Source organism: Neofelis nebulosa, chromosome 1, assembly GCF_028018385.1.
Source record: "Neofelis nebulosa isolate mNeoNeb1 chromosome 1, mNeoNeb1.pri, whole genome shotgun sequence".
Classification (NCBI taxonomy): Eukaryota; Metazoa; Chordata; class Mammalia; order Carnivora; family Felidae; genus Neofelis; species Neofelis nebulosa.
In genome coordinates, this window is record NC_080782.1 from 101,848,884 (window position 1) to 101,868,595 (window position 19,712).

At 41.0% G+C, this 19,712-nt stretch overlaps 1 protein-coding gene across 1 annotated transcript in view; it reads right to left on the reverse strand.

The window, feature by feature from the left end:
- The window catches only part of ARHGEF28 (Rho guanine nucleotide exchange factor 28), a 306,764-nt gene that overhangs the window by 220,603 nt on the left and 66,449 nt on the right, over nt 1-19,712 (reverse strand). The window lies entirely within an intron of this gene.

The window sequence follows — 19,712 nt, forward strand, 5'->3', positions numbered from 1 at the left end:
ATCAGAAACTTGGGGAAGAAAAAAAAAAAACCACAATGACATCTTGCCATTGCCAACACCACGAGTGGATCTAGAGAATATAATGCTAAGTGAAGTAAGTCAGCCAGAGAAGGACAAATACCGCATTTCACTCATACGTGAAATTTAAGAAGCAAAACAGATGAGGAAAAAAGAGATAAAAAAACAACTCTTGAATATTGAGAACAAGCAGAGGACTACCAGAGGGGAGATGGGTAGGGGAACAGGTGAAATAGGTGAAAGGGATTAAGAGCACACTTACCAGGATAAGCACCGACTGATGTATAGAACTTCGAACCACTAATTGTACACCTGAAACTAATGTAACACTGTTACATATCAGACTTAAATAGAGTAGGGCTTCTCTAGGATGCAGACAAATCAAAGACACCAAATAATTTGTCATGGTAATGTCACAACAGGCCTGCACTTACAAAGTTGAGTAGAACGACAAACTATGAATGTATGCAGTCCCCTCATATCCATTTACACAAACTACCTGAGCATGTATTTGCTTGGGTCAGTTTTTCAGGGGTTTTTTGTTCGTTCTTTGGGGGGTTTTTTGTTCGTTCTTTGGGGGGTTTTTTCTTGCACTTCATTCTGCATCCTCTGTCTCAGTGAATGCTCTAGATTCACCAAGTGTTCAAATAAAGAACATACTGTAAGTATGTAAACAGGTCACTCAAACAGCAGCGGTACACTTTTTATAGAGGGAAACATTTAGAAATTCAGAGCACAGGAAGTGTAGAGTATCTTTCAGTAATGAGTTCTACATCACCCATATCAACTTTATTATTATTCACAAAGCCTTAGAATCGAGATTTTTCTCCCCTTGTGCTAAGAAATATTAAATATTTCAAGACCAATTAACCTGGCTAAAACCGACATTTTCTCTAATAGCCCTTCAAACGACCTTCATAATGAAGCCATGATATGACTATGTATAGTGTTGAAAAACACGCACTCCGGAACAGTCTCAAGAATATTAACTAAGAACCTGCAACTGCTGGGGTTGGCCAGTCAGGAGAGCAATGGTGTTTACACAACAAAGGGGATCAAAACAAAAGCAGGCTCATGATCACAATCACTGGCACGGGTGGTCTTTGGGGCCAGAGAGCTGTCTAGCAAGCAACACTGGGTGAACAGGACACCAATGCTGAGTAGTCCAAGTGTTGATATCAGAAGTATTATCAACCCCCAACTTGGCTCCAGCAAAATAAGCGCAAGCAAAATCCAGACTGCAACAGGTTGGATAACCATGTAGACTCCTAACACAAATAACATAAGCAAGAACAACACTGGACCTCAAAACAGGCCCTCAGCACTCGAAATACTATACACTGACATACCCAGTATACTCATTAATTGTCATAGAATTCTCCAGACTTGCCATCAAAGCAAAGAAAGCAACAATTCTCAGTTGAGAGGTGTAGCTATTGAGACATTGAGGAATCACAGGTGCCTGGTTCATCATAGCTTGTCATTAAAAAAAGAAACAAAAAACCCTCATCTTGATACTGTTGAACTTCTTAAGGCCAAATGAATTAAATTATTAGTCTTCATTCCAAAACAAGCCTATAGCTTGTATCAGAAGAAAATCTCCTCCCTCTTTGTAATAAATGAAGCCGTTAACAGTTTTGTTAGCCCATCTCTTGGGCTCTGGTAACTGATACTATCTGAACACATCAAAAGGAAATTCTGATCAGCACATGTCACCACTCAGTTACAGGATGGGGAGAGACATCTTTTCAATCCCAGCATACTTTTGTTCAAGACCAAGGACACCTAGATACTTTTACTTGAAAACTCAAGGCATTACTCCTAAGAGACGAACTTTAGGAGATCCGTTAACAGCTCCCCACACAAGTCAATAGCATATTGAGATAGCAGCATCTGCTACCTAACACATAACACTTCAGATATGCTGTGTTCTAAAATAACAGAAGTAAGCTTTAAAGTATGATGGACAGTTTGCCTTTCAGTTGCGCTTGGTTTCGTTTTTGTCTAAATGACATCCAAACCTCTTCCTATTTTTAGAGAATCATCCGATGTTTGAGTCTTCGTGGCAAGCAAGACCCTACCTCACAATACAAAAACGGACATTTCCTCTGCTGGCCTTTGGCAGTCATATGACCCAGGCTCAGCCCATCATGTCCCATTTCAGATTCTAAATTTGGGGCGAGTGACATCAAGATAGGGAGATCAGAGACAGTAATCGCGGAATCAGCAGGGGGTGACTGCAAAGGGAATCAGCCACACAGTTCAGCAGCAGCAGCACCAAACCCAGACTCCACAGATGACAGTTAAGACTGTGACTGTGGTTCCTTGCTCGTTTGAGTTTGGGTTTCAAGCCATCTTCTCACCACTTGTTGTCTATTTTGTCTAAATCAGAGTACCACAGCCTGACCCACACAATGGAAGAAGTGTTTTCGTGAAAGTGGTAAGAAATGAATTCACTTCATGAACAAGCATTCACTTTGTATAAGGAAATGTTAGGAAATATAATCAGAGAGCTCACTCTTTTCTGTCTCAGCTAAATATTTTTGTATCTTGTATTTACTTTCTCAATACTAACGTGTTAGGAAGAGAATGTTCAGTCAAAATCTCTTAATTCATGAAAATAATCTACAACGATAGTCCCAATAGCATTCATACAAACAACTGGGAGGGGGCACAAAAATGTGCTGGACAATGTTCTCTATCTTGACTTGGGTGATGATACAAATATGCGTTTGTAAAAATTTACCCTGTATACTCTTAAGATTTGTGCATGAGATTCCATGTGAGTTTATCTAAATAGTACAGGGACGTAAACACAGAGACAGGGGCACCTGGGTGGCTCAGTGAGTTAAGCCTTGTGGAATCAAGCCTTGTGTCCAGATCTTCACTCACAGTGCAGGCCCTGCTTGGGATTCCCTTTCTCACCTTCTGCAACTCATGCTGTCTCTTTCAAACTAAATAAATTAACTAAAAAAAAAAAAAAAACACAGGGACATATATATGGCCCAAAAGTTATGCTGATGTAGGATATCATCATACTGATGATAAAACAAACAATGTCCTCAAAATAAGCTTTTGTACATACTATCCTCTTTGACCTTGGACCTCCCTGGGCATTCCTTTCTGACAATGGAAGAATTACTCCCGGACACATTTCAATGCCCAGTGATCTTCCTCAGTGCCTCTCAGAAAAGGACACATCTAGTTCTGGTTTGCTGTCTCTTCACACCTTCAACATCTCCACTGTGTTCCAAGTGAGAAAGCTGAAGTCTTCCTGAAGTCTTGCCCATCTCACTGTATCACAATTCCCAAACTTAGAAGCTGACTTTGTTTCTCTTCAAGTCCTGCCCCCACACTTGCCTTTCTCATCAAGTGAGCCTAATCACTACCTGGTTCAACAGACAACGAATGATGGGGCGCCCGGATGGCTCAGTCAGTTGAACGTCCAACTTGGGCTCAGATCATGATTTCACGGCCTGTGAGCTCGAGCCCCTCGTTGGGTTCCATGCTGACGGCTCAGGGCTTAGAGCCTGCTTCAGATTCTGTGTCTCCCTCTCTCTCTGCCCCTCCTCCGCTCGCACTCTGTCTCTGTCTCTCAAAAATAAACATTTGGGGCGCCTGGGTGGCTCAGTTGGTTAAGAGTCCGACTCTTCGTTTCAGCTCAGGTCATGATCTCACGGTGTGTGGGTTCAAGCCCCGCCTGGGGCTCCATGCTGACAGTGCAGAGCCTGCTTGGGATTCTCTCCCCCCCCCCCCCCCCCCCGCCTCTGCCCCTCCCCCACTCACTCTCTGTCTCTCTTTCAAAAACAAATCAAACTTTAAAATAAATAAACATTTAAAAAAAAGAGAGAGAGAGACAATGAATGATAATTAACTATATATGCTAGTCAATGATGCAGGCACTTTACAAGCGCTTACTCCCCTCATTCTATAAATAAGAATCAAGACCCAGAGAAGTTGAATTACTTCCTTGATGTTAAAATGCTAATCCAGGTCCATCTCACCAGGAGGTCCACCTGTATCTCCAAGCTGAAGCCACTTACTAGATCTAAAATCTAGTTTATTCTCAGCCTTTTTCTTTCTTTCATTTTCCCTGGTGAAGAAATAATGACATAAATTTTTCTTTAAGGACATCCATTTGCAATTTCAAATTTGCACATGCGCGCACACACTTACTCAGGGCAAAACAAATAATGCCAAATAGAGGAAGGAATACATCAACCTATAATCTGCATATATTACTACCCTGTATTCCTTCAAGAACCACAAATATTTGATTTACCATGAAAATGGCCATTTCCAAGCTACAGAATTCCACCTTACAAATATAAGAGGTATTCAGAATGACTGAATCCTTGGATGACTTTCTCCCTCCTTCAAAAAATACCATCATGGCTCCCTATTCTCCAAACTTCTGAGTGGTGATGATGTTCACAAACATGTCAATATCACATCTCAAATCGTTTTACTAGAAGCTTCTATTTATTCCAAAAACCAAGTCAACAGGCCTGGAAAGACACTAGTGACTCAATTTCCTCTTCCTGTGCCCTTACCCTACCACTCCCTGCCACAAATCAACCTTCACCTGTCCCAAGAAGCAAAATTAAGTGGTATCAGCAAGCAAACTACAGCATCTATGATTTGACACTTAGCCTTGTGGCAACACTACATCAGTAGCTTGGAGGGATGGGGTCAATGAAAACAAAGAATTTACAAAGCAATTATGAACGAAGATAAAAAAGACCAAGAGAGGTCCTGGGAGAATGGCTGGATGCATTTGAAAGTATGTTGAAAGCGATCCCCTAGAATTTGCCTGTGTCACCAATCTGGCCCCTGGGAAATACAGACATGTAAAAAGCCTTTGTAGGAAGGCTTAAGAGTTTTTTCATAATAACTGCCTCCTCAAATATGGCATTTGCATAAAAATTTGTATTTCATATACTTATTTTATTTTCTTAGGACTACTGCACCTCCCCCATTTGCAAGTAGAAGTGGAATGAGTTATCTGGGTAAACCACAATAAATAGTGACCAAAGGAACCCCTCGAAACAAATGTTCACTGTATGTTTATTTCAATAATCTTACCTCTGAAATCAATGAAGTAGTAAACTCCGATTTCAGAACAAAGTTTATATTATCCCTAAAATTTATTTCCCTCCATTTTTCCTCCAAGAGGCAATCAGAGATGGGCAATTTGTGAACTAGGTTAAGAGCCTGGAACCCAAGTGGTGGGAATACGCCTCAGTTCTGCTAGCCTAATGAGGACTTTCCTACTGTTCTGTGTATAATGGAAGCACGTGGACAATTTCAAGGGAAAAGTTCACTGAACTCTGTGCCTGTTCCAAATAGTTTTTTGCCCATTTCCCTCCACTAGTTAACATGCATGCAAAATTCCATGCAAATTGAGCCCAGGCTTGCTGAAACTTTCAGAGAGTGCCCTTTGGCACAGCTTCAGCAGCAAGATATACATTGGCACTAGCCCTGGGTGCACTGTAGGCATCAAGTCACATACCGCGAGAAGAAAGTGTCCATCTCACCAAGAAGCAGAGAAAAGTGAACAAGGATCAAGAGATCTTCACTTGCACTTCAGTCAAAAAGGTAGACTATTTAGGGAAGCCTGGGTGGCTCAGTCAGTTGGGCGTCCGACTTTGGCTCAGGACATGATCTCGCGGTCTGTGAGTTCAAGCCCTTTGCCGGTTTCTGTGCTGACAGCTCAGAGCCTGGAGCCTGCTTCAAGATTCTGTGTCTCCTTCTCTCTCTGCCCCTCCCCCACTTGTGCTCTGTCTCTCAAAAATAAATAAATGTAAAGAAAAATTTTTTAAAGGTAGACTATTTATAGTTTCACAGTATTTTTTTTATCATTACCTCCTTTTTTTTTTTATTTTATTACCTCATTTTATATGAACCAAAAGATTTCCTAGTCTACATATGTGGAATCTTTCTTCAGATGAGAAAGGAATTCCATTACTCCCAAATCCTGACAAACTCATTACGAGAAAAAAAAGCTACAGACCAGTGTTCCTCACAAACATAAAAACAAAACCCAGCAAATACTAGGAAATTAAAACCAGCCATACATAAAAAGGATAACACATCACAACCAAGTGGGGTTTATCTCAAGAATTCAAAACTGGTTCAACATTCAAATATCAATATAATTCACCAGGTTAACAGACTACAGATGAAAAATACTTTTTGTACATTTATTGAGATCAGGTTTAACAAAGTTCAACAATCATTGATAATAAAAACACTTCAGTGACAAAGAACAAGCTATGTTGGACATAAATCCTGTCCTCAAGCTGGAAAATTTATAGTCTCACAGGAGTACAGATTAGCAATTACAAAAGCACTAAGTTAGAATAATGAGGAAACATGTGTAGTTAAACACAGCCAAATTTCTCACTGTCAAACACAAGAAGAGTTATAATCAAAGGGTGAATACTACAGCAAACTCCATAGCACTAGACTGCAGTCATGGATAGGAGGTCATGTTCATTTTCATATATCAGACAGGTAAACATAAAAACATAGTTATGTTTGTATAATGGATTACTGTATACATTCCCAAGCTCTGTCCACCGAGAAAGTGTGGAAGCAGTAACACTCCAGTGGCAATGAGCACAACTAACGCTTAGATCTTGGTTTCTATATCCCATTCTCCAATAAAAAGGAAACAAGTCTCCTTGGAGAAAAGGCTGAGTTGAGTCGGAAAATACAAGAGCAATCGGAAGCATCTCATGGTACTAAAAAAGAAGTTCCCAACAACAAAAACAGATGGAAGCATTTCAAAGAGACAGAGGAGTCCATCTGAAAGAGCTCTCAATCTCTAAAGCTGAAATAACTTGAGCAGATAAATGACAGTATTTGGTTATAACCCAAAGAATACAACAAATATTGTGGAATCCATATGTTATGGACTTCCTTACCTAAGAACTCCAATCAATATAGAATAGAACCAACAAGAAAAAAACAAGGTCGCTATTCAAACACCCATAGTAATAATTTCTACAGGAAGATCTATGAAGGAATGATAAAATTAGTGGGCAAGTTAAGGACAAACAGGATACTGAATGGCCTCAGGGCCATTCGGATGGGTGTGCAGTCTGTGCAGCTGCAGTGTTCCATGCACAGAAGGGCTCACAGTTTGGTTTCTTCTCCGCCACTTCCATCTTGAAATTTTTTATTAATTTTGAACATGGGGTCCCACATTTTCACTTTCTTTTGGACCCTACAAATTATGTAGTTGGTTTTGGTGATCATCTAAAATTCTCTCCTATAAGATATGCATTAATTATTCTACTAACCTTAACAGTGACTCACTTTTAACAAATAGAGTATGGAATAAGAAAAAATACTAACTTTACTAGGGAGAAACCTGTTAGACACTGCCCTAACCAAGTGATCAAAATTGACATCACCTGTAATTAGACACAATGATATCAGGTACCTCCTGATACCATGCAATGAGAAAGGTACTTCACCTCTGTGATACCCTTCCCAAAAATCTAAAACCTGAGTCTAATCATAAGAAAACATCACAAAAGCTGAATTGAAGGACACTCTCAAAGTATCTGACCACTATTCCTCGTAATTGTCAAAGACATAAACACACACACACACACACACACACACACACACACACACACACCACTGAGAAACTGGATACTGGAAGAGAAAAAGGACAATAGTGGGGAAACTGAAATGCCAAGTTAGTTCTGCAATGTAGTTAATGCTACTGTACCAATCCATTTCTAATTTCTCATATTTGTATCACGGTTATTTAAGAGGTTAACATTACAGAAAACACATTGAAGTATATGCAAAAACTCAATTCTTCAGCCTAAAAATACTGCCAAATAAAAAATTTTTCACAAAGTAAAAATGGGGGAAACATTATACGGACTTTAATTATACGGTGTGCTCCATAAGTGGGCTACCCTATAAAATGAAAACTTCTAAAAGGTAACATCACCAGAATCAGAATGCTCTAACTTGGTCACTCATTCTATGACCTGGACAAGACCCACTCCCTGCTGGGAGAAGAGTAAGCACACCCTATATAAGGTGGTAGGGCCAGGTGTTGGTTAGAACCTCAGCACTAGGCAGGATCACAAAGTGGATCTATAAAAATGATTCCCATACCTATTGTTACTGATGTTCAAAAGCCAAACATGAGCCAGAATTATTGTTGTATGAAATAAAAAACACAACAACAAAAACATTTTAACCAATTACCATCCCAAACAAAGGAAGTTGCAATAAAAACTCCCAAGCTACTCACAACCCATCAGGCAGAATTACCACTTCCAGGGGATTAGGGCAGCTATTCTCACATAGGCACTAGGGTCTTCGTAATTATTGAGTAAATTTAACTTTCCCAAAGTGAAACTCGATTGGGTAATTAGTTTCTCAGTTGTCTTCTAGTCTTATCATTTTAGTGTTTCAGTTTACTACCAGCCAGTAGGGATTACTCATCAACTTCTATATTCCAGAAATACATACAACCTTTTCATACTAGAAAATATAAAAATTCATGCCTTTGATATAATGCTTGTTTTGTTTCAATTTTGTTTAGAGAATAATGGATGGATTTCTTTGGTTAATAGAGGGTCACTCATAGGAAACATAAAAACAAAACTTATGTCAGTTTTTCTTTTTAAATTTTTTTCAAAATAAGTGAGCTTGCTCCTGCATACTGTTCAGGCATGGTTAAACTGAACATATGGCTCTATTCTACAACACATATGTTAGTAATTTACATCTACCGATCTAGAACTTCCCAATTTCTGTTCAGATTCAATGCTATAAGATAGTTTGTATGCCTGTCCTTTGGAACTCCCAAGCCAGCCTACTCTGTCAAGTCCTTCTCCTCTCCCTGCACTGAGAAAGCAAAGTCATTTCCTACACTGAGGCAGAAGTAATATTCCTCCCCACGCTGGGTAGCCAACGCATAGCCACTTTACTTGTACCAACTACTTCTTCCTTACACACTATACATACATACACTATCACCATTAATCCAAGAATAAATCACCCCCCAAGACATTCCAACTCCTCAATTTGCCTCTCTCTCTGATCCCAGGCAGCTACAGGATGAGACCAAAAGGGGCCAAGGCTGAGAAGAATGCTAACTTGAAGGTCGAACTCTGGCCAAGGGCCCATGCACAGTAAGGCATGTGATGCTGTAACACTGGAGGACAAGGTGGGGCACCACACATTCCAAGGAGAGAACCGGGGGTCTAAGGAGGAGTCAGACCCAGGAAGAACAGAAGGCATCAGGTTTCAGGTGACCAGGTCAGGATCCAAATTCTAGTATGCATAGCTCTGCAGAGACCAAGCATTGGAGGGTCAGAGCTACCAATCTGAAAAACACCTCCAGGTACCTAACAGTCCTCTGAGTTAAGAGTTAACTCTTAAGGAACAGGATCAGGACAGGAGCAGAAAAGAAAGGGAGAGGCAGGAAAACGATACTTATCAACAAAGTAGTTTGGCCTCCACAGCCCCATACACCACCTTGGCTTCCTGTAAGTAACTATGTATATGAGAAGGTGGATATTAGCTACACCTACTGTAGTCATCATTGCACCGTATGTATATCAAACCATCATGCTGTACACTTTCAACTTATCCAGTGATGTAAATCAATTATTTCTCAATAAAACCCGAAAGAAAAAACAGCAACCATGCAACATACAGACACGGATACAAAGAATGTTGATCTCCCGTCTACTGTTGAAGCAAAAGTAATGCGGTACAGCCACAATGGAAGACAGCTTGGCAGTTCCTTTGAAAGCTAAAGCATGTATTTAGCATAGAATCCGGCAATCACACAGCTGGACATTCATCCTAGAGAAATGAAAATCATGTCCACACAAAGAACTATACACAGCAGACTTACAGTAGCCAACACTTGGAAGCAACCAACATGTCCTACATTATGAGAAAGGTTGAAGAAACTGGTGCGTCCATACCACAGAATACTACTCATCAACAAAGGAGAATGAACTGCTGATACACACAGCAGTTGGGATGGATCATAAGGACATTATGCTGAATGAAAAAACCCAAAAGCCCAAGATCACAAGCTCTATCACTCCACTCACATAACTCCTGGAGACTTCTAGGAGTCAAGGGTGGGGGATTGGCTGGGGGGGTGGGGAGGTTCCTTGATGGAGGTTGAAGATACTTTCAATTATCTGCCGTCAAAAATGTTTCAGGAACTATTCTGTATTCTCATCAGGACCACATGCAGTTTAATGAATGCCCCTCCCAGTCATTCCAACTTCCACTGAAAGCACAATGGCAGCTACCCACAGAAATTCCACTACCAACTTGTCATACACCAACTTATACCTACGACAATTTAGCCTTTTATTTTTTTTTAACCAGTTTTGCCTGGGGGGAAAGCTTACTATTAAGTTCAATCAGTGGTCTTGACACAGTACCCTTTATTTTCATATTTAATCCTCCACCACTTATGTATAAATATATTTTTTAAATTCAACAGCAAAGATGTATAGAGGGCTGTCACTTAAAACAAATGTAGTACATAAAAATCTGAACTCAAACACAGAGTTTAGCATGATTATCAAAAGTCTTCACCACTGGGTTTTGTTCAAGAGTGTACTCTCCTGCTAATATGATTCTGTTTACAGGTAACTTCCCCAAAACCCCTTTACTACTGTATTCTTTGTTAAGTAATGAAGGTGTAAATCATCTGAAAAGTCACAATAATAAAAGTAAACTGCAGTATTATGAAAGCCAATGTTGGATTTCATACAAAAAAAAAAGTCCAACAACTCATGTTTATACCACTACCCCTTGGGATAATTTTTTTTATTCTAATTCATGCCAGGTGTTTTCACTTTCTTACCAAAATATGCATTATCTCTTTCACATAAGATTTTATGATGAGATTAAATGACAAATATGTGATTCTTGTTTGACCTACAGATATTCTTAATCTAATTTATGAGTGGCCAAGTACATTTAAAACAGATTTAATAAAACTCTATCATTAAAGCATTAATGTGAACATCCGTGCTGACAATGAGTACTTCATTAGTTTCATTTTTTTGTGGGGGTGGGTACATGGCTACTGAGAAGGGAATACAAGGGTTACCTGTTCTCAAGGCAATACAAGAAGTTGTTGCCTTTTTCTAGAAAGTCACATTTAATAACTACAACCATATTCTAACTGACAAACACTTTGATCACATGCTGAAATATTTAGTTTTACTGACCTACATTTTTTAATTCTCTCCCACCCACCCAATTTCCTACATCCCATATGACCCCAGACCAGACATTATCTATACGTTGCTCCAAAACCTGGTCATTTCAAATTCTAAGTTGGCACTCAAGTTTTCAGAAATGTTTAAAGATGATCAACTTTTAGTCTTTGACACGGTCTACCCTGGCAACTGTTTCTAAGTTGCTTAATGAGCTTTCTCCCTAAATCTCTCTCTAGAGGTTCCCTTCCTGTTACTCATCTTCAAAAAAGTAAAGGTAAAAGACAAGTCCCTAGGAAAACAGGTGTCCCCCAAAAGTCCCCACATCCATGCTACCTGATCCAGAAAGACAAGTGTCACTGTTACTCTCAAACAGAGCTCCAGAGAAGGAACTCAGGCTGCTGCTTTCTGCCCTCAATAGTTGCACCATCTGTCCCAAGAGGCAGATGTTCTTCTCTTCTGCACTTATAAGAAAATGTCTGCAAAATTAAGTATGAGAACGTGAGAATGCATGTAACCACCACATAATGTGATACAGTGGGGCAGTCAAATGACCTGGGTTTCAATGCCCCCATCATTATCACTCAAGGCATGATCTACACCAGCACCTGCCCTCCAAAGCTACCCCAGACCTCTCTTCCATTCACAAGGTTCTGACAAACCCATGAGCCTTCTCAGACCACACCCTCTGTCTGAACCATTTTTGTTCTACCAGTCTGCTGGCAAAATCCATTTGCCCTTCTGAATCCAGGTTCTCTGAGAAGTGTTCCCTGAGCCCCTCTGGTGGTTTCAGAAGCACCTTCAGCCTATCTTTATCCAACCATTTCTCACTATTCACTTTCTGGGATTATTCTGCCTCCCTAACTAATGAAGTGTTGAGGGCAGGGCAGCCGGCTCCTTCCATGTTTATATACTCTGTGCTGGGCACATTTACCATAAAGCTACCCAAGCTTAAGCTTCAGGGCCCCTGCTTTACAAGGCCTCTTCCAAGGCCACAGGAGGGTCCTAAGCCTTATATTTATTTCTAAACTTCCGATAGTAATATCACCCCCCCACACACACACTTTTTTCTTTTTTTTAAGAGAGAAAGAAAGACCATGTGTTCATGAGGTGAGGGGAGAAGCAGAGGGAGAGACAGAATCTTAAGCAGGCTCTGCACTCAGCATGAAGCCCAACACAGCACTCGATCCCAAGACCATGAGATCATAACCTGAGCCAAGATCAAGAGTCAGATGCTTAACCAACTGAGTGCCCCCCAGTAGTAATACACTTTAAATGTGATAGTTTGATCTATCAAAGTCAGGGGTGGTCACCATGACCATCAGAGGAAAACAACATTGACTACTGGGAAATCAGGTTGTGGCTGAGTGTTTATGTAAAGAGTGGTGGGTGAAATGTTACAGAAAAAAAAAATTAGTTTCTATTCTAGGCTGGAGTTAAGTGGGAGATGTTCTAACTGCCATTAATTGAGTGTGCTGTCTTTCCATTCCATTTCCCCTAGGACACCCTTCCTTCGCCTGTCGGGTGGCCCTGGAGTGTGTGAGGGCATTTTTCAGGATTTGGCAAAGGGGAGTCTGGATTGCGAATAAATATGGAATTTCTCGGCTTTTAAAAATGCTGTCATTTCTCATAAATTTTTAATTTAATATGCATTTGGTTTTTTTTTTAATTTTTTTATTCCTTTTCTGAAAGAGAACACTTCAAATCACATCAACTCAGGCCTCACAAAACCAGGACCTGCTCCTGCCTGTTATCTTACCTAACCTGGCACATTTAATTTGTCAAGTGTATTAATGCATGCACAAATGTACCCAGGCAAGTCATTTAACATCTCTCAGTTCACCTCCTCCATTAAATAGCACTGTATGGCTCTAACGAAATAGCTAAGGTGTAAAAACACTTTTCACGGCAGTACAAGGTGCTCTCAACAGGTAAGGTAGTCATGCAAGGACTTATTTCCAAAGACGTGGAGCATAATAACTGAGAGACGGGAGATATTGCTAAAGAATGCTAAAGAAGGGGGTTCAGTTCATCTGACAGTTTTCACAGATAATGAGTTAGGAAACTCTTTAGGAATCTCCAGTTAGACAAATTTTAATTCCCCACTACTTTGTCAGAACTTCCTCATTGTTAAATTCTAATTCTCGGCAAGGAATATCTACCTCACAAAAAATTAATCTTGCGTTTCATCATTTTTACAGATTCCATACAGTGCCTCCAAAATGTAGTTAAACTACATAGGACACATTCCCCTCAAAACCTCCAAACTTTATCACCGCTGGGACAGCCCCTCCTAATGTGAACTTTGCTCTGACTTTTGTGTACCTGGAGTCCAAAAAAATAACACGACTGTCCCCATCCCAAAATAGGGACAGCCATATACCTGCTGGCAAAATGATAAAACAGTACAGAAATAAGCGAACAATAAAACTAAAGAATATACTGCGTGAACCTTGGCCACTGCGCTTGAGTCGAACTAAGTTAGAACCGTACATTCATTTAACAAATATTTATTGACGATGGCACTGGACTGGTATTGGAAAATCAGGAGACAAAAAAAAAATAGCATTTTAAGTGTCTCCTATCCTAATCGTTTTCAAGCTTAATGAAAGAGATTAAACCCAGCCATAACACAACCTCCTCAAAAACCTAAAATGGTAAGTTTGATGTCCCATTTGAGGTAAAACTTGCATAATGAGTAAGAATTTAATCATACAACGGAAGAGGGAACAAGAGCGTGCCAAGTAGAGGAAACAACACGTACAAGGTCTGAGAGCAGGAATAAGCGTGACATGCAGGAGGCCCTGAGAACAGTACAGCTGTTGTTTATGGTGCGGGGGGGGGGGGGGGGGGGGGGGGGGGGGGGGTTTATACGATCACAGATGTGACCAAGCACCATCTTTAATTAGCATTTTCTCAGCTGGATCCTCTCCCCGGTGACCACAGCCATTGTCCCGAATGTTGCTATGATCAGAGAACAAGCTTACCTCCCCCTCAAAGGTTTTCGAGGAATTCAGTCAGCAAATGTTTATTGAAAGGCTGTAGTATATTGGACACAACACTAGGTATTTTGATATAATGAAGTGTAGTAACCTGTGTCTACAGGACACAGAGTTGAGCTATTGTGCTCTCAATTATCCTCACCTTTGGAAAGTCCAGCCTTTCAGGCACAGGCTATACCCAAGGCACCAGGAGGTAATACATCCTGGTAACTGAAATATCCAGGGGGCAGGAGCATCTTCCAAAATGATAACCCAAAAAGTGCAAACAAGTCTTACGAAACTTCCAAGAAGGGGTGCCTGGGTGGCTCAGTTGGTTAAGGGTCAACTCGATCTCCACTCAGGTCATGACCTCACAGTGAGTTCAAGCCCCACATCAGGCTCTGTGCCGACAGCACAGAGCCTGCTTGGAATTCTCTCTTTCTCTGCCCCTCCCCCACTTACTAGTGCTCTCTCTCAAACACACACACACACACACACACACACTTAAAAAGAAAAAAGAAAACTTCCAAGAAGATACCAAATGTATAGCTTTCCAGTGTCATAACTTACATACAATAATGTATCCCACTCCTACCCTAGAGATATTCCTGGTTATGGAACCAGAGTAGCTTGGGTAAAGTCCTGCTCTAAGAAAAGAAAGCCCACCAAGATAGAGAACTTGTAAGATTAGAACAGATAGGGTATATGGCTTCAAAGCAAGAGATGAATGCAGGAGATAATATTTGAGGGGGAAAATAAAACAATCACAAAGTCTAAGGAAATGGCAGATCTGAAGAGGTTAAACGCAACAACCCAGAGATGAATTTGCATAATGGCTGAGGAGAGAAAAGAGACCACCGTAATCATCAGCACATCTTGATGACTGATCAACTACAGAGAATGAAGGAATGCAAGAATTAGGAAAACTCACATGTAAAGTCACCATGCCTGGAAGAATGATGGTAAGGGAACAGCAATCAGGAAATTGGACTGGGTTTTGGTTTGGAGGAGAATTTGAAAAACTGTTTAAAATATAACACTCTGGATTTGAAGCCAGTGCTCATTAAATGAATGGATACAGCAAACGGGCCAGCTGGAAATAGAAGGTGTGGCCTGGGCAGAGGTCAGGAGAAGGATCCTCATGTGGCAGTCTTCAAAGAGGTCCTGTGGTTCAAACAACAAGGAAAGGTAAGCTTGCCTAGAAAGAGAGAAGAAAGGGGTGGGCCCTGGGAACACTCACATAAAAAGAGGAAAAGAAAACACAATAGATGAATAAAGAACTTGAGAAGAACCAGCAGAGTTCATGAACACTAAGAATCACGTTGGGCAACTGCCCCACCTTGACGCCCACCAACTTACCATTTCATTACATTGGCTTCCAAAGCTTTCCATGACCTGGCATTCCTCTTCTCTCATGGGTCTTTTGCTGTCCCCTAAATATGTGAAGTCAACTCCTACTTCAGGGCCCTTTGGGCTTCCTGATCTTTCTGGAACACTATGGGGGATCCTGGCTCTCACCCTATCTCACAACACACAGCATTCTCTATCATATCACGTTGTGTTGCCTTAACACACCACTAACTCAATGTCCTATGTTTTTATTTGTTTACCTATTTATTGTCCATCTCTCTACTGTCAAGTGGGTTCTAGGAGAGCAGGATCCTCGAAACCTGTTTCCCTCTGGGCTATATCCTAAGTGCCTAGAATAGTGCACTGTATTAATTGGGGACTTAAACACTTCTGACTAAGCAAGAACAAAATTGGTGAAGTTCATGAGATCAGTTTTGATAGAAAAAAGGTTAAAGCCAAAAGCGTATCAAACTTTGAAGAGGAGTAAGTCAGGAGTTAAAAACAACCTATTCAAACCATACACGTGCACATCTTCACGGGTCAGAGGGAAGAGTTTTTGATAATACAGAATTACTTCTGTAACAGCACTTCTGTAACAGCTCCCTTTCTAGAACGTGTTACTCAAACATTTTAACTAAATCACACCTTATTTCTGAGGGTTCTCTGAGAGAAAAATCTGACCCATATGCATGTCTAAAATTCTTAAAATGGTAATATATTTTAAAATCAACTAGAACAAAAACGTCAATTACTTCACATTCTGCGTTAAAAAATACAAGGCTGCATATTACCCAAATTGGAGGCTGTCACTGAAATATGGGAGAGAGATAATCAGACTTTATGGCATGTGGTACTAATTTACCCATAGCCCCCAGCCTACCCACAAAGAAATTCCTTCCAGGGGGGGTGCTGGGGCTGAGTCTGCCAGCAGTTTCCCATAGCTGTTCATTTTACCTTGAAGCCTTTTGTCAGACGTAGGTCTTATCAGTGGTGACAGAAGGGGTACCAGAAACTGTCACTGAGCTAAGAGGAAAGGGACAGGGATGAAGCTAACAGAGGACTGATGTAACATTGTAAGTCATAGGTTTTGCTGATGTCTGAGAAGTGGTTTTCCCCTTTGCTCCTGCCATACCATCGAGCCATCTCTTGCAGCAGTGAAGGAGCTCGGGACGTCCAGGAATGGACATCTGGTGGCTGCTGGCCAGGCAGGATAAAGCAGTTACCATGGATCTCCTGTACCACGGGTGGAACATGTTGCTTTGGAGTTTGCCTGCCCTCTCACAGGGACAAGAGGACAAAAGGCAAAAAGGTAAAAGGGGGACCAGGCAGGAAAAAGTCCAGTTAGCAGAAACCAAGAGCCTAAGTGAGCCCAGCTAAAACAGTGATGGAAGAAACCAGGCAACAGGTGACGGCTGAGATGCACAAGCTGCTGTGTTGACGTCAGGAGACTTAATTTGCTAAAAATAAATTTTCACACAGTCATCATGTGATCTGCAAGGGGTTTTGAGGCAAAAGCTCTTCCTGATTCCATTCTCAAAGCCAGAATTTATTGGTATGTGCCAAAAGACACCTTCACCCATGCCCTCTGACACCTGAGCTAATGAAATTTCTATTAATTCGAGCTAGAAAACTTAATGAGGCAAATGAAAAACAATTACTGAGCCCAGATTTTTTTTTTTTTTTGAGTAAATTAGTTTTAGAGGGCCAGGGCTTGCCTAGACATAGTTATAGGCAGGATCCTCTAGCAAGACCAAAAAAAAAAAAAAAAAATGGGGGAAGTGGCACCATTCTTCACGATTAAAGCTCAAGAGAGACTGCAGGGCAGTAACAAAATGGTGCCTGTGGGTACTGGCCAGTGGGAAAAACCACTGGAGGTGACAGGACAACGGGAAGGTCATTTTAATTAACCAGTGAAATGGGAAAACCCCAGACTTACTGTGGGCTCTACCTCTTTCAGAGTACAAGTATTTTACGACTTCTAATACAGCAGTAAAAATTCTTAATGTCAAACCAACTCAGTTTCATCAGTCAGGTAAGTCACTCCCCCTAGGAACCTTAACTTGCTCATCTCCAAGGGAGGGTGGCAAGGCCAAAGTCTCAAAGATACGCTCCCTTACTATCATTGACATAATAGTCAAGAGAGACCAGTCACAGGCAGCCATCAGGGATGCAGAGCCATAAGCAGAGAAGGGGCAGCATCTGGAGGACAGGATTTCCTTCAACAGGAACCAGAAGCCAGAGGGAGTCTGCAGGAATCAGGAAGGAGGCGTCTGCCAGGTGAGCAGAGAACAAAGCCGAAAGTCACCGCCTCCATAGGAAGCTGCCTCCCTCGGCTAGGAAACAGGCCCTGGGACCTGTCCTCAGGTCCTCCCCCCATAAGGCTGGGACCAAGAAGACTACACTCGGCCAAGGTCTCAAGGAAGTTACTCCAAGCCCCAGAAATAAAAGTGCTTGACTGGGGAAGTTTCGCTCAGTTACCTAACGACCTAATCACATCTCTAAACATCAGATTACACTTTCAATTAATCTACACAATGAGCCCAGTAGCAACCAATATTCTTGAGACCAAACACAGCAGGATACCATGAAGTGGGAAGAATAACCAAGTACTAAGGGAAGAGGGAAGCAGCTTAGATCCAGCTGGCAACAATGCACTGCCCAACAATTCGCAGCCTCCAGAGAATGATGAGACACTTCTCAGTCAGTTGCTACGATTAACATGCCTGAAGGGTGGAAGAGAGCAACAGCTCACACGCAAAGATTCACAGACACACCCTCTGCAGATGTTATAAACATCTCCATGGATTAGATACTCCCATTAACCAGAATTTGGGAACCAGTAGAAATGAAGCACCATAGCAAAAAAATAATAAGTCAAGAAATTTTTGAACTTTCTTAAAGCGTACAAGAGTGAATATACTTCCTTTCTTTGCGCGATGAAAATGAGAACTGATTTCATAATTACTAGTTATTGAAGCTAAACACAGAAGTTATTAAATATACCAGAAAGTTATTTAATGAAATGCTAAGTGTTCTATCTCATTTGCAAGGCAATTCATTAAGATTTGAAATATGCACCCTCTAAGAATCTATCCTATAGAGACAAAAATATGAATATAGAAAGACATATAGACAAACCTATCTAGTGAATGGTTGTCAAGAACAGAGTAAATACTCATCCACAGAGGTGGACCACACCACAGTAGTCCACACCCACTCATTAAACAGAATGACTTTGAACTATGTCTTAATGATTTGGAGGAGTTTCTTCCAAGTATTGCTTAGTTGGAAAAGATACAGAAGTCCAAATATGATCTAGGTTTTTTAATGATTTTGTTAAAGCTTGTGTCTAAATTGATGTACAGGGCTGTAGGAGCACGCAACAATGTGTAAATATATACAGTAAGTGTGGTTCTCAAACTTTAGTGTGCAGAACTACCTCAAAGTGGCTTTAAAATGCAGATTGCTGGGGCGCCTGGGTGGCGCAGTCGGTTAAGCGTCCGACTTCAGCCAGGTCACGATCTCACGGTCCGTGAGTTCGAGCCCCGCGTCAGGCTCTGGGCTGATGGCTCAGAGCCTGGAGCCTGTTTCCGATTCTGTGTCTCCCTCTCTCTCTGTCCCTCCCCCGTTCATGCTCTGTCTCTCTGTCCCAAAAATAAATAAACGTTGAAAAAAAAAAAAAAAAAAAATGCAGATTGCTGCCCCACCCCCCAACCAGAATGTCTGATTCAGTAGGTCGGAGGTAAAGGTCTCAAATTCTTTTTGCCAACAAGTTCACAAGGGATTATAATGCTGCTGACAAAAATGCATCAGCTTTCAACAACAGCAGTTACCAGGGAGGACAGAAAAGGAGGTATAAAATGGAGAGGAATGATTACTGAGATCTGCTAAAGATCCTAACAGATTTTCCATAGGATTCCTTTCATGGAACAGTGTTATGTACAAATTTTGCAAAAAGTAATTGCTAATAATTTGTGCTTATTTTTTTTGTAATGAGCAAGTGTTATTTAACTAAGTTTATCTAGAATAAAGCTATTTTCATTGCGAAAAAAGCCTTTGCAGTCAACAAGTTCCCAAGGAAGAGCTCGTCTGTTTTATTCACAGCACTGAGCTGTTTTGGGGAAGATTA